The sequence below is a fragment of the Microtus pennsylvanicus genome, chromosome 1 (assembly GCF_037038515.1).
Source record: "Microtus pennsylvanicus isolate mMicPen1 chromosome 1, mMicPen1.hap1, whole genome shotgun sequence".
NCBI lineage: Eukaryota > Metazoa > Chordata > Mammalia > Rodentia > Cricetidae > Microtus > Microtus pennsylvanicus.
In genome coordinates this window covers 119,317,086-119,336,780 of record NC_134579.1, presented here as the reverse complement: position 1 = coordinate 119,336,780, position 19,695 = coordinate 119,317,086, and the positions used below count along the sequence as shown (strand labels likewise).

The window sequence follows — 19,695 nt, the reverse complement described above, 5'->3', positions numbered from 1 at the left end:
AAAAATAATATGGTTGGGATCACCACAGCGTGAGGAAGTGAATTAAAGGGTCACAGCGTTAGGAAGGTTGAGAATCAATGGGTTAGGATCATGATGATGATTGAAGTAGCATCATGGCTACATAAAAAACCTGAACTGTGAGCTCTGAAATGCCGACTTTCACACTAGTAGATTGTGTATGTGAGCGGGGAGGTGTGTGTGTGTGTGTGTGTGTGTGCACGCACATGTGTGTCTGTATATGTGTATGTGTGTGTGTTGGGGGTTGGGGACTGACCCTAGGGCCTCATACCAGGCAAACGCTTTACTGATGAGCTGTACCCCTAGATATTCTTTTTTTTTTTAACTTTTAGGATCTCCCCAAGTTGCTTAGGCTGGCCTCTGTAGCCCACGTAGATCCTCAACTTATGATCCTCCTGCCTTAGTCTCCCATGTAGCCAGGACTACAGGCCTGTGCCACAAGGCTCAATTTAGCATAATTTTCTTATTGGTTAAGGAAAAATGTAGACCTGCCCTAAATTAGAAAAGTACTCCAGTCCTTTTGAGATGAACAGGATCATTGGGTGAATTTACACAGACATAGGTCTACTCTTTCTTTCCCTTCGAATCAAAGTCAGAAGCCATAGCATCAGGGCAAGAACAGTGAATGATGGAAGCTGGAGGCTGAATCCTTGTGTTCAAATGTGCACACTGATAGGTCAGCATCCTTGCTGTGGGGAACAGAGGGAGGCTTCTCAAAACACTAAACCAGAGCAGGTAGGGCAGTGCACGCCTTCCATCCCAACAGTCAGAGTGCAGAGGCAGGAGGATCTCTCAGCCTGGTCTACACAACAAGTTCCAGGATAGTCAGAGAGATATAGTGAGACCCTGTCTCAAAACAAAAGCAAAAGAACCTCATTGGAAAAGACAAGTGTGATCCGGCTGCGCCTCCCCTGGGCATCCTCCTGGAGGAGTCAGTCATCAGACACTGTAGACACCCATACCGTGATCAGTGCTGCTCTGCTCACAGCACCCACCTCATGGAGCCCGTGGGTGAGAAGGGTGGCGAAGATGAACGTAAAACCAAGAAAGTGGATGGAATCAGACTTACCAGAAGCCAGACATGCAAAGATAAGTGTCACTAAGTGTCACACGTGTTCTGGGCTTTGTGGAAATGAGAATCAAAAAAAAAAAAGCCCAAAACAATTACAGATGAGCTGCGAGTTGCAGAGGACTGCCAGGAAGTGGGAAGGATGGGGAACTGAAAGGGGTGGGAGAGGGTGGGCAGGGGACTGGCATGGTGGCAGCATGACACACGTCTGTTAGACAAGTGTCACGGGAAGCCATCGATTAGAATATATAATTAGTACGTGCAGATTATAAAACTCAGTGCGAACACTAGTGAGGATATAACGGGGTACACACAGCTTTGGGTTTTGTTTTGATCAATTAGAAACCTTCCGCTGGTGGTGGCATGCACCCTTAAACTCCCAGTACTCAAGAGGCAGAGGCAGGAGCATCTCTGGGAGTCCAAGGACAGTCTGATCTACAGAATGAGTTCCAGGCTGGCCAGGACTATGCAGTGAAGCCCTGATTCAAAAACCAAACCAAGCAACCCCCCTCCCCTGAAAAAAAGAAAAAAACAATGGTTGAAATCCTAGTATTGGGAGATAGAGGCAAGAGAATCAGAAGTTCAAGGTCAGCTTTGTTAGAGTTCCAGGCCAGACAGAGCTACTCGAAACCCTGGCTCAGCAAAAAGATGGCAGAGATAGGCAGGGGAAAAGTCAAACAAGACACTGGGTCTTGAAGAAAAGAGGTAACGTCTGAGTGGGTGGAGAAGTCTTTTGATGAACTAACCAAAGGCAGGACTAGCGTGAGCCTGGAACTTCTGACTGCAGAGGAGCCGAAGGGACCGCCCAAGAGCTGAGGAAGTGAGGCTGGAGAAATAAGGCGGGGACAGAGACAAATGGGTGTGGAGAACACCACAGTGGAAAGTGGGAACCTCAGAGAAGAAGGCATTTGAAGAAGGCTGTGCAGGAGGGTGGGTGGTGCAGGCCCCAATCTGAAGAGACTGGGGCCGGAAGATGAGGGTTCAAGGACAGCTGAGCCTACACACACACACACACACACACACACACACACACACACACACACACACAGAGAGAGAGAGAGAGAGAGAGAGAGAGAGAGAGAGAGAGAGAGAGAGAGAGAGAGATCCTGTCTCAAATAACAACAGAAGACAAAGGACAAAAAGGTAGTTCAGAATGAGCTGCGGTGGGTGGGTGTGAGACCAGAAAGAGGAGACTTTTGGTGACTTGTGAATGAGGTGACCAGGGTCTGAATCAGAAAGGGAAACAGGAAAAAAAGGATTTTTCCTGCAGTGTTAGGAATGTCTAATAGGGGCTTGCAGCTACAAGGACGGACGATGACACAGAAGAATCCAGAAGCAGGACACAAGAGGGCCACGCTACAGATGGAGACCTACACTTCTGAGTGTCAGGATTATGTCCATAGAGGTTACAGAGCCTGAAACAGGGGTATAATTTCTTGATTTAGTCAATTTATTATGTATTGCTGGTGTCTCCAAATTTCACTGCTTTGCGACCATGCCATGAAAATGATCATGGCTTCAATTCACCAAGGTTTCCTGACTCCTTACCAAAGATAGACAGTAAAAACAAAACAATAACAACTAAAACTGCAGGGCAGCAGTGGCGCACGCCTTTAATCCCAGCACTGGGGACGCAGAGGCAGGCGGATCTCCGTGAGTTAGAGGCCAATCTGGTCTACAGAGCAAGTTCTAGTTTCAGGGCAGCTAGGGCAGTTACTCAGAGAAACCCTGTCTCAAAAGCAAAACAAAACAAACAAAAACTAAAAAAAATTCTTTATCTTCTGGTTCTTCTGAAGAATAATCCAAGAATTCTTTTTAGGCTAACCTAACGTGTTGAAATATGATCTCAACCTGCTGTGGCCATGCAGGAGAAAACACCAGAACATACACTGTCCAGAGATCCAGAGAAAATGAGCGAAACATCAAGGCAACCCTCTGGGCTGGGGCGCTAGCTCAACCCATGGACTAGGTTTTGGCCCCCTGGCACCATGTGAGAGCTGGCCGTGGCTGCAACACATGTGTGCAGGTGAGTGCACCCTCATGCACACGTGCACACATGCACACATGCATAAATAAATAATTTGATAATAAACCCCTACTTTATTTGCCATGTTGCTTTCCTGAATTTTCTGAGTTCTATTGAATGGAGAGGAAATTTTCACAGGGGAGGCAAAGAGAAAAAGTTTAAAAGCTGAATTAATCAGACCAAATAATCGTTTTGACAGATAATTACTGGATCTACAGCCAACTCTGCGTCCTCCCCACATCCTCCCACCCCTTGGCCTAGGTATCATGGAACAAGGTGAGGACATGGAAGGAGACCATTGGGTCCTGTCTCCATGTCCAGAGCATGGGTTCAATGCTCCAGTCTTCTTATGGCACTGTGTGACCATACAAAGCTTGGCACACTGTTTTTCTTCCCATGATCACTTTCTGGTTAAGCTGTGAATAGGGGCTGTATTACTTCAAAGCATCAAACACAGACATAGCCACCAGACATCAGACATGGGCTCTTCCCCTGAAGTATGATCAACTTTGGGCTTTACAGACACTATCTCAGTTAATCCCACACGGATCACGGGAAGTGGGGACTCTGGCTGATGCCCACTTTCCCAGGACGTTAGCAAGTACGTGAGGTGATGGAATGAGCAGATGGCAGACACATTCCTGTGCCAACTCCAAGTATACGCGACTAAAACCACAGTAATAAGATGAGGCTGACCATGAGCCACAGTACAGGGGGCGGGGGGTCAGGGGTCGTCTTCGAAGAACTGCGCTGCTGACACAATAAGATGTTCTTTGACCCCCTGAGCTGTTCCACAGGGTAGGTGGGACCCTGCTGGAGTTGGAGTCTGACTGTTGTTGCCTCTTGGCGGGACACTTACATCACATCAAGGTCAGATGGTGGATGTGAAGAAAAAGATGCGATCAGCCCATGAGGGACTGATGAGGCCTGGCACACAGCATTACAATGCTTTAAACAGTGTTTCTTGAGACAGTCTGTGGGCAACTGCAGTTTACCTGTGAAAGAAACTTCTCAGCACTGTGTGTGTGTGTGTGCATGAGTTATATATACATGTTTATACACACAGACAGATACAGACACACACACACACATACACACACGCTCCTAAGACATTTCTAAAAATAACCTGCCTCTGCAATTCTTAAGCATCTGGGCCCAGATGTCATATTTCCTCTAAAAGCTTCCTTTTTACATTGCCGACAGGGCTGAACCAGAACAATCTAGAACTTTGGGCTCCTTCACAGTTATGGATTCTTATTTATCATTTTATACGATGGTCCCAGTATGTCGAGATGTTCTCACAAACCGACTGCAATAACTTGAAGCAGGAAACACAGCGCGCTCACTATGAAATTCCTCCCACCCCACCCCCTTTCTGCTAACATGTGGCCTTGTACAAAAGGGGTCCATGTGATCTTTGCAGGCCAGAGATAAGGACTATGACCGCGGGGAAACTGGAGAGAAGGGTCAGCACTGTCGTGTCAACTTACTCGGGAGAGTGAGCCTTGTCATCTGGATGGACGCGGCATACTGCTGGCGCTGGGTAAACCGACAGTCACAGGCGGATGGGATCCAGCAGTGACTTCCACCTTCCCTGACTCCATAGGATCTGAAACAATCTGTCAGGGGGAGGCCCTGCCCACTTCCTCTCCCCACTCCCGGCTCTGACCTGGAGCTGGACTGTGTGAAACTACACACTCGGCCCATCCTGGAGGTTCTGAGACTTCAATTTATCACACACACACACGATCTGGCATTATATTTCAAAGATTATCTGAAATTTTTAATTTCCTCTTTTCTTTAGATAGGCCCTTCCCCCTGCCACTACACACATTCTTGAACAAACAGTGCCTCCTACACAAAAACAGCAAGAATCAGTTTACACTCGAGACACGCACGATGTTAGAGCTTGGCCATGGCTGTGTCCGAGCCCACACCTTTCGCCCAGTCCTTGCTCCTATTGCCTAGTAAAGTTGTCTAAAAGAACTGAAGGCGCAGGAGGCAGTTTCCCAGCACAGACTGTTTCAGACTAACTTTAACACACAAAGGAACGGGTTGTCAATTAAAAGTTACCTCCTTGCTTGCGTCATCTGACTTCATTTTATGGACTAGAGCTGCCCCAGAAATTAGTGACCTCAACGCTAAGGTATTTTCCTTTCTACTTTAGTAACTAACATGATTTCAAAAAAATTGCAAAACCATGTAAATGTGGCCAAACTCTTTTGATCTTTGTGCGTCTACGTTTGGAATTATATGGGAGAAACTGCTTCATTTTCTGCCCTATCTTACCTTTCTCTAAAGTAAGGAAAACAGGAAGTGATATTCTGAAGGTCTGGATGGACACCATGCCGTTAGAGTAGTTTACTCTCGAAACGTTACGTTAACGTTGGGGCACCCTTTAGGGTAGGTGGCATCCACCTTTAAAAAGGTGACCTTTAGCATATTTTTAAAGTTTTCCTCCTGGGCTTTTTTGCCAAGATTATGACATTCTCTTGGCAACCTGGCCTTCGCCTTGCTAATCCAGAAGAAAGAGAGAAAACTAAAATACTAAGTTTTTACAAATTGACACAAAAGCTCAACTATGTCAAACTACTAACCATCCCCTGTGGGTCAGCAGAGTCTCAGCTTCAGGTTCTAACTAACCATCCCCTGTGGGTCAGCAGAGTCTCAGCTTCAGGTTCTAACTAACCATCCCCTGTGGGTCAGCAGAGTCTCAGCTTCAGGTTCTAACTAACCATACCCTGTGGGTCAGCAGAGTCTCAGCTTCAGGTTCTAACAACTAACCATACCATTGTGGGTCAGTGGAATCTCAGCTTCAGGTTCTTGGCTGGACTTTGAGCAAAAGGTCCTAAGTCCTTAAGTAAAATTCAACAGGAAGTTTAAATGGCTCCCGTGTGTGAACAGTGTGTCAACATACGGCGCTTTATAATGAGACGGTCCATATAAAATTAGAAACCAGGTTTGCTTACTCGCAATGGACTGTCCGAAATGCAGGCCCCCTCGATGTCCAAGCCCACGTGAAGGAGAGGCCTGAGCAGTCAATAAGCCTTTAAAAGATTGACTGGCTCACAGGAGAGATCAACCTGAGACTGACTTCAGTGCCAAGGACACCCCAGGCTGTCAAGCGCCTTCACTCTGAGAAAGGAAGCTCTTAGCAGACACTCAAGGGAAACTCAAGCAGCACTTCCTGGTCAGACCAGGAGCCTCAAGAGCACTTTACAGCGCTCTGTGTTTTGACATTTGGGGAAGGAATGTTCTAAAACAAGTTTCCAGTCTGCACCCCCTCAGTACCTCCACCCCCTGTGCCCCCAGTTCCCACCAAAGAGAACAAACAGGAGCCTGCTAAACAAATACCATGTCGAAATCTATGACATTTGGTCAATGCCTGCTGCTGCAGTGACACCAGGCCAGGCCGGGCCAGGCATCCATAAAGCCATTGGCATAGTTAGTGCTCCACGAATGCACCCGTCATCCCTCTGCCTGGGTGCTCCCTGTGCTTGCACGGGACACACCCTGTTAGGAGGTAGTGGAAACATCACAAGAGGCACTCACCACGTCCGGGTTTCCGGAGAATGAAGACCGGTCAAAGCGCCTTCACATTTTATTCTTCGAATCTACAGTGCCTTCTCTTCAAAGCTTAGGGATGAGCAGTCTGCAAGAAACCCCATAAAATCCTTATGAGGAACTACAGATGAAGAGGCATGAGCAGGGTGCCCCACGGTGCTATCAGGCCCAACGGCCTGCATGCGGCATTTCCTGTTCTGACGCCCATTGGCCCTCGCAGGTGCATGTGCCTCTGGGTGGTGTCAGTCTGCCGTTTGGTTTGCGTGCTCTCTCTCTCTCTCTCTCTCTCTCTCTCTCTCTCTCTCTCTCTCTCTCTCTCTGTGTGTGTGTGTGTGTGAGAGAGAGAGAGAGAGAGAGAGAGAGAGAGAGAGAGAGAGAGAGAGAGAACTAGATCCCTCGAAGGAGATTTAAGGTTGGGATTACCCTCACCGGGAACATCTAGGATCTAGGACACTCCCACCCTAGGTTCAAACTGAGAACAATCCAGCAAGGTTCATTATGGGCTGGCGACTGCCCGATCTGAAAGGGCTGGGGCAGTTTACTTTAACAGGTTGCTACGATTTCTCTAAAACTCACCATTACTGAGCCTGTCCTGGCGAGCAGGGACGATGAAGCAGGACGGCTTCAAGTTCGAGTCTTATTTAGGCTACAGAGGAATTTCAAAGCCTGTGTGGGCTTCAGGGTGAGTTCAAGGACAGCCTGGGCAACCTAGTCAGAGGCTGTTTCAGAAATGAGCAGTGGACGGAGAGGCTGAGGAGAGGGCTCCATGGTTAAGAGGACTTGCAGCTCTCTCTACCAGAGGTCTGGAGTATGAATCCCCGCACCCACACAGAATGGCTCACAAGATGAGATGACTGCAATTCTAGTTCCAAGGGATTCAAAGGCCACTTCTGACTTCCCTGGGCACACACACCCATGCATGCACTGTCACACACATAATTTTTCCCCCTGAGACAGGGTTTCTCTGTGTAGCTTCGATGCCTGTCCTGGAACTTGCTCTGTAGACCAGGCTGGCCTCGAACTCACAGAGATCTGTCTGCCTCTGCCTCCTGAGTGCTGGGATTAAAGGTGTGCATCACTACCACCCGGAATACACATATAAATTTAAAAAAATCTTTAAAAATAACGGTGGCCTGGGAAGACTGTTGAGTGGTCGGCAGCATGCTCGTCTAGCCCGTGTGAAGCCTGAGGTCCAATCTCAGTATCCACCCCTCTGTTCAAAATGTGGTTCCTGGCGCTAGAATACTGTTATGGACAAAACACGGCCTGGGATTTGGTAGATTTTATATATAAGAAGGGGAAGAAAAGTTTCATATGGCAGAGACTGAAGATACTCAGTTGGTGATTGGTAAAGCTGATGGCGGGTCATGTTTACCATAAAAAGCGTCATGATCAGGCCACTTGAAGCCTAAAAAGACTTTTCAAGCTTGGCGGCTCACACCAGCAACCCCCTGCATTATGAAGGCTAAGGTGCGAGGATGGCAAGTTCAAGGCCAGCCTGGTTCACACGGGGGAGACGCTGGAGAATGAGACAGGAACCTTTTCCATGGAAGTGAGGGCTTGTGTGTCCTTGGTATTTTGAGGGCATGTTGAAGGTAGTACTCAGGGTTGCCAGCAGGCAAAGAAGACCTCGCCAGTGCTCAGTTATTTTAATTCAGGCTTAGAACGAATTTCAATCAAAATTACTTGTACATGCAGAAAGCTGATGACACCCCAAAATGACATGAGCTTGAGCTGACCAGCTTCCGGCGTCAACACACAACCAATGGAGAGCAGGTGAGAAGACTCCCAGGAGCTCCTGTGCCACGGCTGGGATCATTACTACTGTGGGTTTAAGTACTTGGCACCTAAGGAGGCGTCACAGCCATCGGAGTGGTCTCCTTGCCATGAACAGTTTTCATAGATTTTTCTCCAGCCTGAGATGCATTCTTGGCTTGTATGGTCAAAAATAGAGAGAACGCAAGACCAACCCAAAAGACAAACCTAACATCCAAAGAGTAAAGAGGACATGAAAACATTTCCAAACTGTATTTTCCTTCCTCAGGATTTTTACTTCCTTATGTTCAGAACAACGAAACTCTTTAGCCAACCAATTGGAGAACTCGCTCACGCCAGATTTCCGTAAAACATCCACCAAATCTTCACTAAGCAACTAGATAGGGTGATAGCAAAGAGTAAAAACAAGAACCCCTGTCTTTGTGGACCCTAAATGCTAGTGGTGTGAACAAAACAGACAGAATATTTGCTATGTCTGCCAGAAGTTATTAAGTGCTGGTGAGAAATTCAGTCTGGAAGGTGGGGGGACCCCCCAAGTTTATCTGTGCTCAGCTACTAAGTACTCATCCTAGAAAGGAAGGGTGAGCGCATGCTTTGGAAGGACAGCATGTGGAGGTGACTTAAGCCATCACCACCTTCTTTGGCTGTGAATCTCAGAGAAAGTGCAACCTTCTAAAGATCCCAACTAATAAAAAATACCATCCAAAGAAACAAACAAATAGACCCCAACCTTAACAGTCACAGCAGACTTAGGAGGCAGAGGCAGGTAGATCTCTGAGTTCAAGGCCAGTCTGGTCTACAGAACAAGCTCCAGGACAGCTAGGTATAACCAGAGAAACCCTGCCTTGAAAAACCAAGAGTCAAAGCGAGATGTTGAAAACGACCAGGAGCCAGGCAGTGGTGGCGCACGCCTTTAATCCCAGCACTCGGGAGGCAGAGGCAGGCGGATCTCCATGAGTTCAAGACCAGCCTGGTCTACAAGAGCTAGTTCCAGGACAGGCTCCAAAACTACAGAGAAACCCCGTCTCGAAAAAAAAAAAAAAGAAAACGACCAGGAATCTTTCCAAGTCCTGGGTTTCTGACGTCTCCAGATCAGACATTCCAACTGTCAAGCTCAGAAGTAATCTTCCCTTAGGAACTGTCCCTATTATCTTCGTCTGCAGCAACAACTGTATTTTATAATTATCTGTGTAACTACACTTAAATACTATTTAGATCTAAAGTGTTACAGTTTAACACAATTCAATAATTAAGGTATCGGTTGCAAGGTTAGAAATAGAAGAGACTGTCCTTTTAAAACCAAGACGATGAACTTCTACAAAGGACAAGGGAAGTGGAAACCCTAGAATGGACTATCAGACAGAATATCCTAGAACAAAGAAAGCATATACTTAGAGAACTCAAGAGAAAAGAGGGTGGTCTGAGGTCTCCTGAACCAAGGCAGAACAATCTTTGTCCAGCACAGGCATGGCCCTGGGCCTATAAAAATATTCTAGAAAGAGAAAAGAATCCTGAAGATGAGGGAACAAAGGCACTGAAAGGGCAGGGCTAAGATGAGACCTTGGATGGCAAGGCAGGAAGTACATGGCCAATAGGTAGGTAAGATGGCTCAGGGGGAAGGTGGTAGGAAAATCTGACCCCCACCAGTTGTCCTCTGACCGCCACAGGAATGCCCCAGCAATAACCGAAACATAGAAAATAAGTGTGCCACGAATGGGGTGCTCAAACCCAAGAACAGGTTGCTAAATCTGCCCTGTGTTGACTAGGCCAGGAGGGGAGGGGAGAAGAGGACAGGCCATGCTTGGCTATGGCCAAAGACCCTGTCACAATACAAACAAAACAGAAACAAAGCAGTTTTGCAGCGACAATAAAAGCATAAAGTTTCCCGAAACACCTTTATCATCATCTCTCTGCTACTAGATCTTGACCCAGGTCACTTAAAAACCATGTCAAAGTGGTTTTTTAAAAATATTTGTGTTAGGGGCTATAGTTCGAAGGCAGGGCACTTGCCTAGTGTATTTGAGGCCCCGAGTTTGAGTCGCATCAACTAAATAAATACAATAAAATAATGTGTATTTGCACATTCCAAAAACACAGTCTTCTGTTTATCCCCGTGATTAGTGCTGCTCTCAGCCCTGGTCAGAAAGATGTCTTCCTGCAGTGGGAGGTGACGAATGAGCGGACTCAGAAGTGGGTGGGGGTGCTGAGAAGTGCCAGGCAAGTGCTCCGCCCTAGATGGGACATCTGCATCCAGGAGCCTGCCAGGCCTCCAAAGGAAGGCTGTGTACAGGCTGGAGGATGGGGAGGGGGCTGTGAGTGACGTCTACTGGGCATGGCATGCCCGCTGCACTCAGGAACTCTGCAGCGGGGTTACCCACACACGATGAAGCCAAAAGATGAGCCAGCACTTAGCCATCATGCCAGCAGGCACAACTAACTGGACTCAGTGGATTACATACACAGGAGTGTGGGGTGGGCGGTAGACATGAGGTGGGAGGGAGGCATGCTGAGAGACAGAGAGGAGTGGCCTGGAGAGGATATGATTAAGATACATTGTATACATGTATGAAGTGGTCAAAGGATGAATAAAAGATACTTTAAACATTAAATGAAAATTTAAAAGGACTTATGTTCTCAATAGGACAGAAAATTGGCCATGAACTATGATTCTGGTTAGTGTGTTTACTGCCAAGACCAATTAAGTCATTAGCTTATTTAAGAAAGCTTTCTGACTTAATTAGTGGAATCTATTGTAGGGGGAAGCAAGATGTATTTGAATTGCCATCGCCCTTGTTTGTCATGGTCATACAGACAGAAAGGGGAATACACGACCATAAATACAGGGCTGGCAGGGCCAGAGAGATGGCTCAGTGGTTAAGAGCACTGGTTGTTCTCCTAGAGGACCCGGGTTCAGTTCCCAGCACCTACATGGTGGCTCACAAGCATCTGTAACTCTAGTCCCAGGGGATTTGATATCCTCTTTTGGCTGTAGCAGGCGACAGGCACACATGCAGTGCACGGATATTCATTTAGGTAAACATCCACACACATGAGAGAAAAGAAAAGGAAAAGAAAGTCCTTGCTTAGAAAATAAATAAACAAACACAGGGTTGGTGAGATGGCTCAGTGGGTAAAGGCACGAGCCACCAACATGGATGAACTGAGTCTGATCCCTGGGGCCCACATGATGGAAGGAGAGAACCACCTCCTGCAGGCTGTGCTCTGACCTCCACATGGACATATGATCCTATACCTACACAGAGCAGATAAACGAATATAATAAAGATGAGTATATACTACAGAATCCCAGTTTAATCTGGGAATAAATGTTTTCCCTTGAAATAGCAGAAGAAACTGGAGTTGAACTCTTCTAATGAATATTTCATTCATTAATTACACTATTAAAATAAAGCATTGAAGGTGGATTTGATTTCACTTTCTTCATGGAGGCCGGAGGTAAAATGAAGGGACCGCTGCTGATGGACTCAGGCACGGGCTGTTCCTCTGCTGGGAGCTAAAGACATCCTCACAAACAGCAGAGTGGCCAGTTAAACAGGTGACGAGTCTAGCCCACCACAAGTTAAGTCACCCTGGCCAAATCGCACCCCAAAATAAGAACTCAAGAACTAGCTGCTGTGAGTGACAGAAATTTCCTCCCCAAAGGAAAATAAATTGAAGATGTTTTCTCAGTAAGTCCCCAAAGTCTCCAAACATGTTAAGGCAGGATCTTTCCTTGTATGTATGCATGCATGTATGCATGTATGTATACACATATGTATACGCTCACATCTACGTGTATGTATGTCTTTCTGTGTGTGTGCATGTCTGTGTATCTGTCTGTTCCTTTGGGGAGAGGAGGAAGGAATTAAAACTAGAATCAAATTATGAAGCAAGATGCATCTGTATGTAACACTAGAAAGAACATGGGTGCAGAGGGAGGCTTCGTGATTCCTCTGCCTCAGCTCTCTAGCACTGGCCCCACTCCTACCCCTGCTCTATTGAAGACCGTGTGTTTACGAATGTTGGCAAGCAATGAAAACACTTGTTCAGGTTGGCTTGCCTGTTAAGCCACGCTAAATAGGCAGGCAGCCTCCGAGAGCACAATGGACGCACTGTGCAGGACGCCATGCAGTAAGGAAAGTGTCAGGCGGGTACTTGGCTCCTGGGCTCGGCTAAGAGCAGGGAAGAACATGCAAGGGCTCACCTGAGTCTCTCCTGTCGTTGCATTTTATTAAAGCAGGAAACAAGCCTTTCTTTTCTTTTTCTTTTTTTGTTTTGGAGACAGGTTTCTCTTTGTAGTCCTAACTGTCCTGGAACTTGCTCTGTAGACCAGGCTGGCCTCGAACTCACAGAGATCTGCCTGCCTCTGCCTCAAGTGCTGGGATTAAATGTATGTGCCACCACTGTCTGGTTGAAACAAGCCTTTTAAGTGAACAAAGATCTCACAGGAATTCCTATCTTCTCACACTCCTCCCCCAGGGAAGAAGGGCACAGGCTCCTCTTAGCAGGAAGAATTCTACTCCACTCTGTCTTCATCATCCCTGGATCAACACCATATGGGAAAGCAGTTGCCATCACTGGCTGGGTGATGACTCAGGAGAGGAAATACATACAAGGAAATACATTTATTGTTTTGACTTCAGAAATGACCATTTACACCACTCAGAAGTGAGCTAACAAGAGGGTAAAAAAAAGAAACTTCTATGTCAGACACTTCTCTGAGTTCCTGGAAGAACTGGGGTGGGGGCTTCCCATTCAGAGGTACACCCCCCATGCTCTACCCTTAGGATGACTTAAACGCCCCCCAAAACACCCTCTTAACTTCACTTCTTTGAATTCTGGGAAAATCTGTGCCTGCTGCAGCTGGTCCGGTGTCCCTCAGGGAGGATTTTTAGTGGGTGAGTTTCCATCATCACCCCTGGCTCCATCTCATGGCATCAGAACTGCTGGGAGGGAACAAGCCTTTTCCTTACTATCGCCTGGGTGAAAACCATGTCAGATGTTGGTCTTGGGCTGAAATGACAGCGAGGCTGACAGTGTGCTTGGTGTTCAGTGGGAAAATCACTCTCCTAGCATGCAAAAGGCCCTGGGTTTGACGCTCTGTACGTAAACAAACAAACAACAAAAGCAAGCCTACTTTTGTTGTTATTCTGAGGCCCAAACCAGGGCTTTGGGCTCCTTAGGTAGAAAATCCCCAACCCCTTGTGTCTACTGGAAACAACACAGTGTGCCTCTTGGTGGAGCTACCTAGTGCTAAACACAAGTGAAATATTTCTTTGACTTTTTGAGATGCTGTCTTAAAGTCCAGGCTGACTTGGTACTCCTTGAGCAGGTAGCCCAGGCTAGCCTCCAGCTCAAAATTATCCTGTCTCAGCATCCTGAGTCCTGCTACCATGGCCAGAGAAGGGATTTCTAACTCCGCACACTCGAAACCTGAGTCAGAGGAGATATCTAGACAACAGAAATGGAATCGTACTTAATTCTCCATTATTTCCCTAAAACTACCCTTTTCTAAGCTTCCAAAACCAAACCAAAACAGAAAGACAGAAAGAAATAATACAGTGATGAAGAGAGCAAAAGCAGTGTCAGAAACAGAGAAAAGGAAAAATTAAAAAAAAAATACAAGAGTTCTATGAAAACGCCCCAATAAAAGTTCATTGCTTTGGAACGTTAATCCAAAAAATAATTTAAGGAAAAAAAATCATGATTTTTAAAAAAATCTTCAAATATAAAGTTGATGGCTAAATAAAGTGCATTGGGGTTGAATTCAGAAGGTGGGTGGGGCCATGTCAACCTAACACAGCCCTGGGGTTATGATATTTTCCCATCCCTCAGAGAAGAACCTGCCACCATGGACCACTTCAACTCTTTGTCCCAGCCTTAAGACAGACCTACAGCGTCTGCTTTGAATATGCATACCTGGCTTAGATGCCTAGAAAGTGCCATTCGTTTATCGACCCCAGCAACTGCTTTGAAAAATTGACTGTGACCTTCTAACTATGTCTAACACATCAAAGTTTAAACAGCCTTAACTACAAAACCTGCTCCGGTTCTCTTAAATCTGCATTGCAAACACTGATAGGGTCAGGCTGCCAAATGGGAAAAAGTTTCTTAACTCCTCCTGGAGCAAAAATGAAAAACTAAAACCAAACCAACCAACCAACTAAACAAACAACGACAAAAGGTCAAAACCTGCTTCAGGAGCACAATTTTCAGTATCAAAATTAACATCCTAATTAATCCAAAGTGAGGATATTCTAAAAGACATCTTCCTCCAACTTCTTGGGATGGGGTCAAAGGGAAGCCCCTCTAGTTTTCCCCCAGATCTTTCATCAAGGAATTCCCCAGGCCGAACTTTAGTAAAGAGATAAAAAGCCAGTCTGCTGTTTACAAGAGGCGAGGCGGCCCGCGAGTCTAATCTCTACAAATCGTCTGGCTAGCCCTTGGCTAGTCCTTGCGATCCGTGTCTTTTATTCCGGGGCCCATCACATGATCCCCCTTCCAGTGTCCCGGAACTCAACACTCAAGACCTAGGATTCGTAGAAGCGGAACATCGGTGTCCAGGTGTCAGCTTTGCTGCCGTCCCCGCCGGATGCCACCAGGACCCAGGCAGCCCGTGTTTTTCCCCCAGGTGCCTGACTACCAGGTCAGAAAGCCACACTCTCGCTCTGAATGCTCGCTTTTCTCTGGTATCCCATTCACCCGCTCTCCTTGGACTCCAGTGCTGGCCCTGCTCTGGGACACCTGTCTGTCTTGTCCTTTCGTGGGGACCCCTCTTGTCACCCAATTGTCCTAAACTTTCTTCAAGTCCTCTTTACATCCATCGAGAGAGCAGTTTCCAGAACCACTGCCCTGGCCTCCCTTGAGGTTCTTTGCCTATCTCTTGGGTGCCCTTCCTTCATTCCGCTGCCTCGATTCTCTCAAATCCATTTGCTCAGTCTGCAGTCCCGGTCCTTCTCAGTGTCTCCTCCGCTCACTCCACAGGTCTGGTCCCTTTCTGAGTCCGGTCCGCTCTCCTCACTGGTCTACCTGGGGCGGATCTTCTCGTTCATCCCACCGTCCCAGTCCCTCCGGAGTCCTCTTGCTCATTCCACTGCCCCTGATCCCTCTCCAGGTCCCTATTCAAGTCGCTTCGTTAATCCCACTGCCCAGTCCCGTTCTGGGGTCCCTTTGCTCACCTGCGGTATTTCTCGGTCCCCTCCTCATCTAGCTTTCCCCATCCCTCTCGGCATCCCCTCTCTCACCAGCGGTCCTACTAGGAATCCACTCTTTACTTCGCCGTCCCTGTCCCCATCCTGGTCCTCTTCCTCACCCGCGGTCCTTCTCGGGGTCCCCTCTGCACTCCCCGTCCCGGTTCCCTCCCGGTTCCCAGAAGCACTGACAACTCTGTTCCCGGGATGCTCGTGGCCGCTGCTCCGGGTCCCCGCGCCGGGACTCCGGCTGTCACTCTGGCGCCCGCGCTCTCACCTCAGCACTGTCACCCGCAACCCCGGCGCCACCGCCTTCTCTCACTCGTGCCCCGAGTAGCTCTTGTGCCGAGTCCTCGCGTGCTGCGTCCCCACGCGCAGCCTCCCGTCCGCGAGTCCGCGTCGCGCTCCACTCTCCACGCAGGACCCTCGCTGCCGCCGCTGCTGCTGTCCGAGGTGCGGCTCTGCCAGGGGTGGCCAATCGCACCCGATTGCGCGGAGCGCGCCCCGCCCCCACTCGGCCCCGCCCTCGACCCCGCCCCCTGCCGCGCTCTGATAGGCTCTCTACTGACCTTACCTGATCGCCGGCCTCGGGCCCCCTGTCGCACATAGGCGTTCGATTGGCCTTCCCTGGGAAACCCGGGCGGTCGATGGGTCCACGGGATTGGCGGAATAGGGAGTGGGCGGGCCCTGTGGGCGGGGCTCTCTCAAACGCGGAAGTTCTCCCCACTTGGGTTACCCGTGGCCCTCTTCGGGTGCGGTCAGGCTTGTTTGTGCAGCGCAGGGGTCAAAGTTCGTGGCTCTCTTCCCCACGCCTTGACTTTTCTCGGGAGACCACCGTGGGAAAGTATGTTGGGCGGACCCGGTCTCTCAGGTCGCTCGCTGGACAGTTTACAGCTGCTAGTCACCCATAAGGCAAGCTTTCCTCCTGGGGCTTGCAATTATTTCCTAGCTCTCAGACGGGGGAATTGCGTTTTCTTGCCTTACGTTCAGTGGACGCCGGTTTACTGCTGGAGAGGAAAAAGAATTTGTAGACTAGATAAACACTAAGTACTTAACACGGTTTTGAGAAGTCAAGCCTTTCCACTCTCTGTGGCCGCCTATGCTGTGACCACCAATACTTCACAGGCAGAGGCCGGAAGATCGCCTCAAGTTTAAGTCTAGCCTGGGCTAGATGGCTAGACCCTGTCACACAAGGGAAAAAAGCTGAAAAAGGAAACACTTGTTTTGTGAGTTCTGATTATCACGGCTGAACAAGGAGTTGGGATAGGAGAGGTTTCAGCAAGCAAATTCAACTGAACCTCTTCCAGGGCCATGGACTTTAAGGAACCAAAGGTGGAAGGACACTGAGTTTTGATCCCAAGTGCACCCTGCAATAACCTGGATTCATCCTGAGCCACGTGGAAACGCTGTGCTTGCCAGGGATTAAAGTGCACCAAGACCTGTCTCACGGTTTTGCGGAAAGGGCTGTGTTGTTCCAGTTAACGGTAGAGGCTCAAAACGGGTTTCGGCAGGAGCCCATTTTCACCCGGAGCCACGTCAGACGTGGACACACCTTATCTCTTAGTAAATGCTCTACTATAAAGTTTTTAAATTCTTATTTGTTTATCTTATCTGCGATTGGCTCTGGCGCAGCCTTGGCCTAGAACTCAGCTGTAGTAGACTGGTAGACAGCTTGGCCTTGAACTTGCCAGCTCCTCAGCTGGGATTCAAGGCGTGGCCACCACACCTGCCCCGTTTTCGAGTTTTGTTCTACTGGAGGTTTAACCAAGCTACTCAAACACGTCCGAAAGTTGCTCATTTTAACTCTGAGCTCTATCCCGTCCCTCCCCCAGTCCACATTTGCATCCTAAACATCTGTTTGCAAATCAAAGTTCATCCCAACCTCTGGGCACCCTTAAAATCTTGGCGGGAACCCAGAGGCTGCCTGGGAAGGCCTGAAGTTGTGAACACTGGGCTCCAGGGTTTGAGTTTTAGGTTCGATTCGGAGGTGTGCGTTTTCCTGAGTAGTCTGAATACCGTCTTTGGGCAAGAAGCAGTGGAGGACTTTAAGGAATGAAATGATTCTAAAGGAAACTTAGGTTTTATAGGCAAAGTTGGCTGTAGAATGGAATAGAATAAAAAAAAAATGGAACAGAAGTTGACCAAGCCTAAAATAAGAGATTTTAAAAAAGTCGTTTCTGTCTTCCAGCTCTGTAGTCTCCAGGGAAGATAAGGGGTAAACTGTGGTCATCCAACTGTTTGTGTCGCTGGCAAACACATAAAACAGGAAGGCATGGCTACTAACAGGCTGTCTGCAGTCTGGGAGACAGAAATAAAAGTTAAAGGAAAGCAGGATTACAAAGAAGGGCCCAGTTTCTTGTAACTTTTAGTAACAAAACCAACTACTTTTTGATTCATTGTATCAATGAATTCTGATTTCAAAAATGTTGCCCTTCATTTTTTTTTCTGTTTTGTGAATAGCATTATTAATGAACGCTAGTCCCACAGTGTGGATTTCAGACAGTTTACATGTGATCCAACAGGGGGTGGGTGGGTGTGCGCCTGAACACACACACACACACACACACACACACACACACACACACGAAGCCGACGTCATCCTTTGCAAGAGAGACCTCTCTGCAAACCTCTACTGAGACTGAGCTTGAAGAAAGACTTGTTGAGAAGGGATTTCAGATCCCAGGACTTCTGGGAAGCTCATCTCAGCATTGCATCCTGGGAATTCTCGCATTTCACACCGAGGCCCTATCCCTTACAAAGAGAGCCAAGATTTAATGAAAACAAGGTAGTAAAATAGGCAATGTCAGAATGAATGGGACCAAACACGAATGTTCTCTTTTTTAGAAGTATCTCTGGGCCAATTTGGAAATACATTTGATCATAGAGGATGTGAGAATCAAATACTGTATTGGGTTCCACCCTGCCTTTGACACACATCTGCCCCGTTTTAGTTACTTCTTCCTTTTCCTGTGCAGATTTGACTATTGAAGGATGTTGCTGTCGCCACTTTGTCCCCTCCTCCCGGCATTAGGAATTGAAGTTAGCTAGGGTCTCCAGCATGCCAGGCAAGTGCTCTACCCAGCTGCATCCACAGCCCTCTTTTTGTTTTCAGGCAGGGTCTCATTAAGATGGATGACCTCGATCTTACCTTTCCTCCTACTTTATCCTCCTGAGTAGCTGGGATTATAGTCTTGACCCACTGGGCTCACTTTTCTTTCTTTCTCTCTCTCTTTTTCTCTTCTTTCTTTCTTAGGTTTTTAGAGACATGTTTCTCTGTGTAGCTTTGGGACAGGTCCTGGAACTCGCTCTTTTACTTACTTATTTGAATGCGCTTATTTATTTATTTATGTATTTATGTATGTATGTATGTATTTATTTATTTTTAAGGCAGGGTTTCTCTGTGTAGTTTTGGAGCCTGTCCTGGAATTAGCTCTTGTAGACCAGGCTGGTCTCGAACTCACAGAGATCTGCCTGCCTCTGCCTCCCGAGTGCTGGGATTAAAGGCATGCGCCCCCACTGCCCGGCTGGAACTCACTCTGTAGACCAGACTGCTCTCATTGAGATCTGCCTGCTTCTGCCTCCCCAGTGTTTGGAACTCAGAGATCCGCCTGCCCTGTGCTGGGATTACAGGACTGTGCCACTACACCGGCGTTGGCTTTTCAATTTCAGCCAACGTATTATTTGCTCACCTAAAAATTAGCAGGCTAACTAGTTAGTGGATTAAGCAAAAGTACCTTAAAAGTACATTTGAGGAAACACAAGGCAGCTGTTCCACGAACAGCCTGGATCTGGGATTCTAAACTGATGCCACCTCTCTCTCTCTCTCTCTCTCTCTCTCTCTCTCTCTCTCTCTCTCTCTCTCCCTTCCTTCTCTCTTCTTTTCTTTCTTTTTTTGAATGGAGAATGATAGCTCTTTGATCATTTGTCAAATCAGGAAAAACAGCTCACCCAGTAAACCTATTCAAACGAAAGCACTAGAAAGGCCTGGGTACATACGTTCACTCGGGGACGGAATGGCAGCAGCTTGCCTTTATTTTAATTCTTAAGCCCCC

The 19,695-nt window shown here is 47.6% G+C and overlaps 1 protein-coding gene across 2 annotated transcripts in view; it reads right to left on the bottom strand.

Moving 5' to 3' along the window:
• Taok3 (TAO kinase 3) overlaps window positions 1-16,116 on the bottom strand; it is a 182,715-nt gene extending 166,599 nt beyond the window's left edge. Inside the window, exons 1-2 of one of the 2 annotated variants that reach the window (XM_075981864.1) lie at window positions 15,921-16,116; window positions 6,666-6,765 (exon numbers count right to left, since the gene is read on the bottom strand). The gene's annotated coding sequence lies outside the window, so the exon portion shown is untranslated. The remainder of the gene's footprint in view (window positions 1-6,665; window positions 6,766-15,920) is intronic. The other variant, XM_075981865.1, reaches the window with a different exon arrangement.
• Window positions 16,117-19,695: the final 3,579 nt, after the last annotated feature.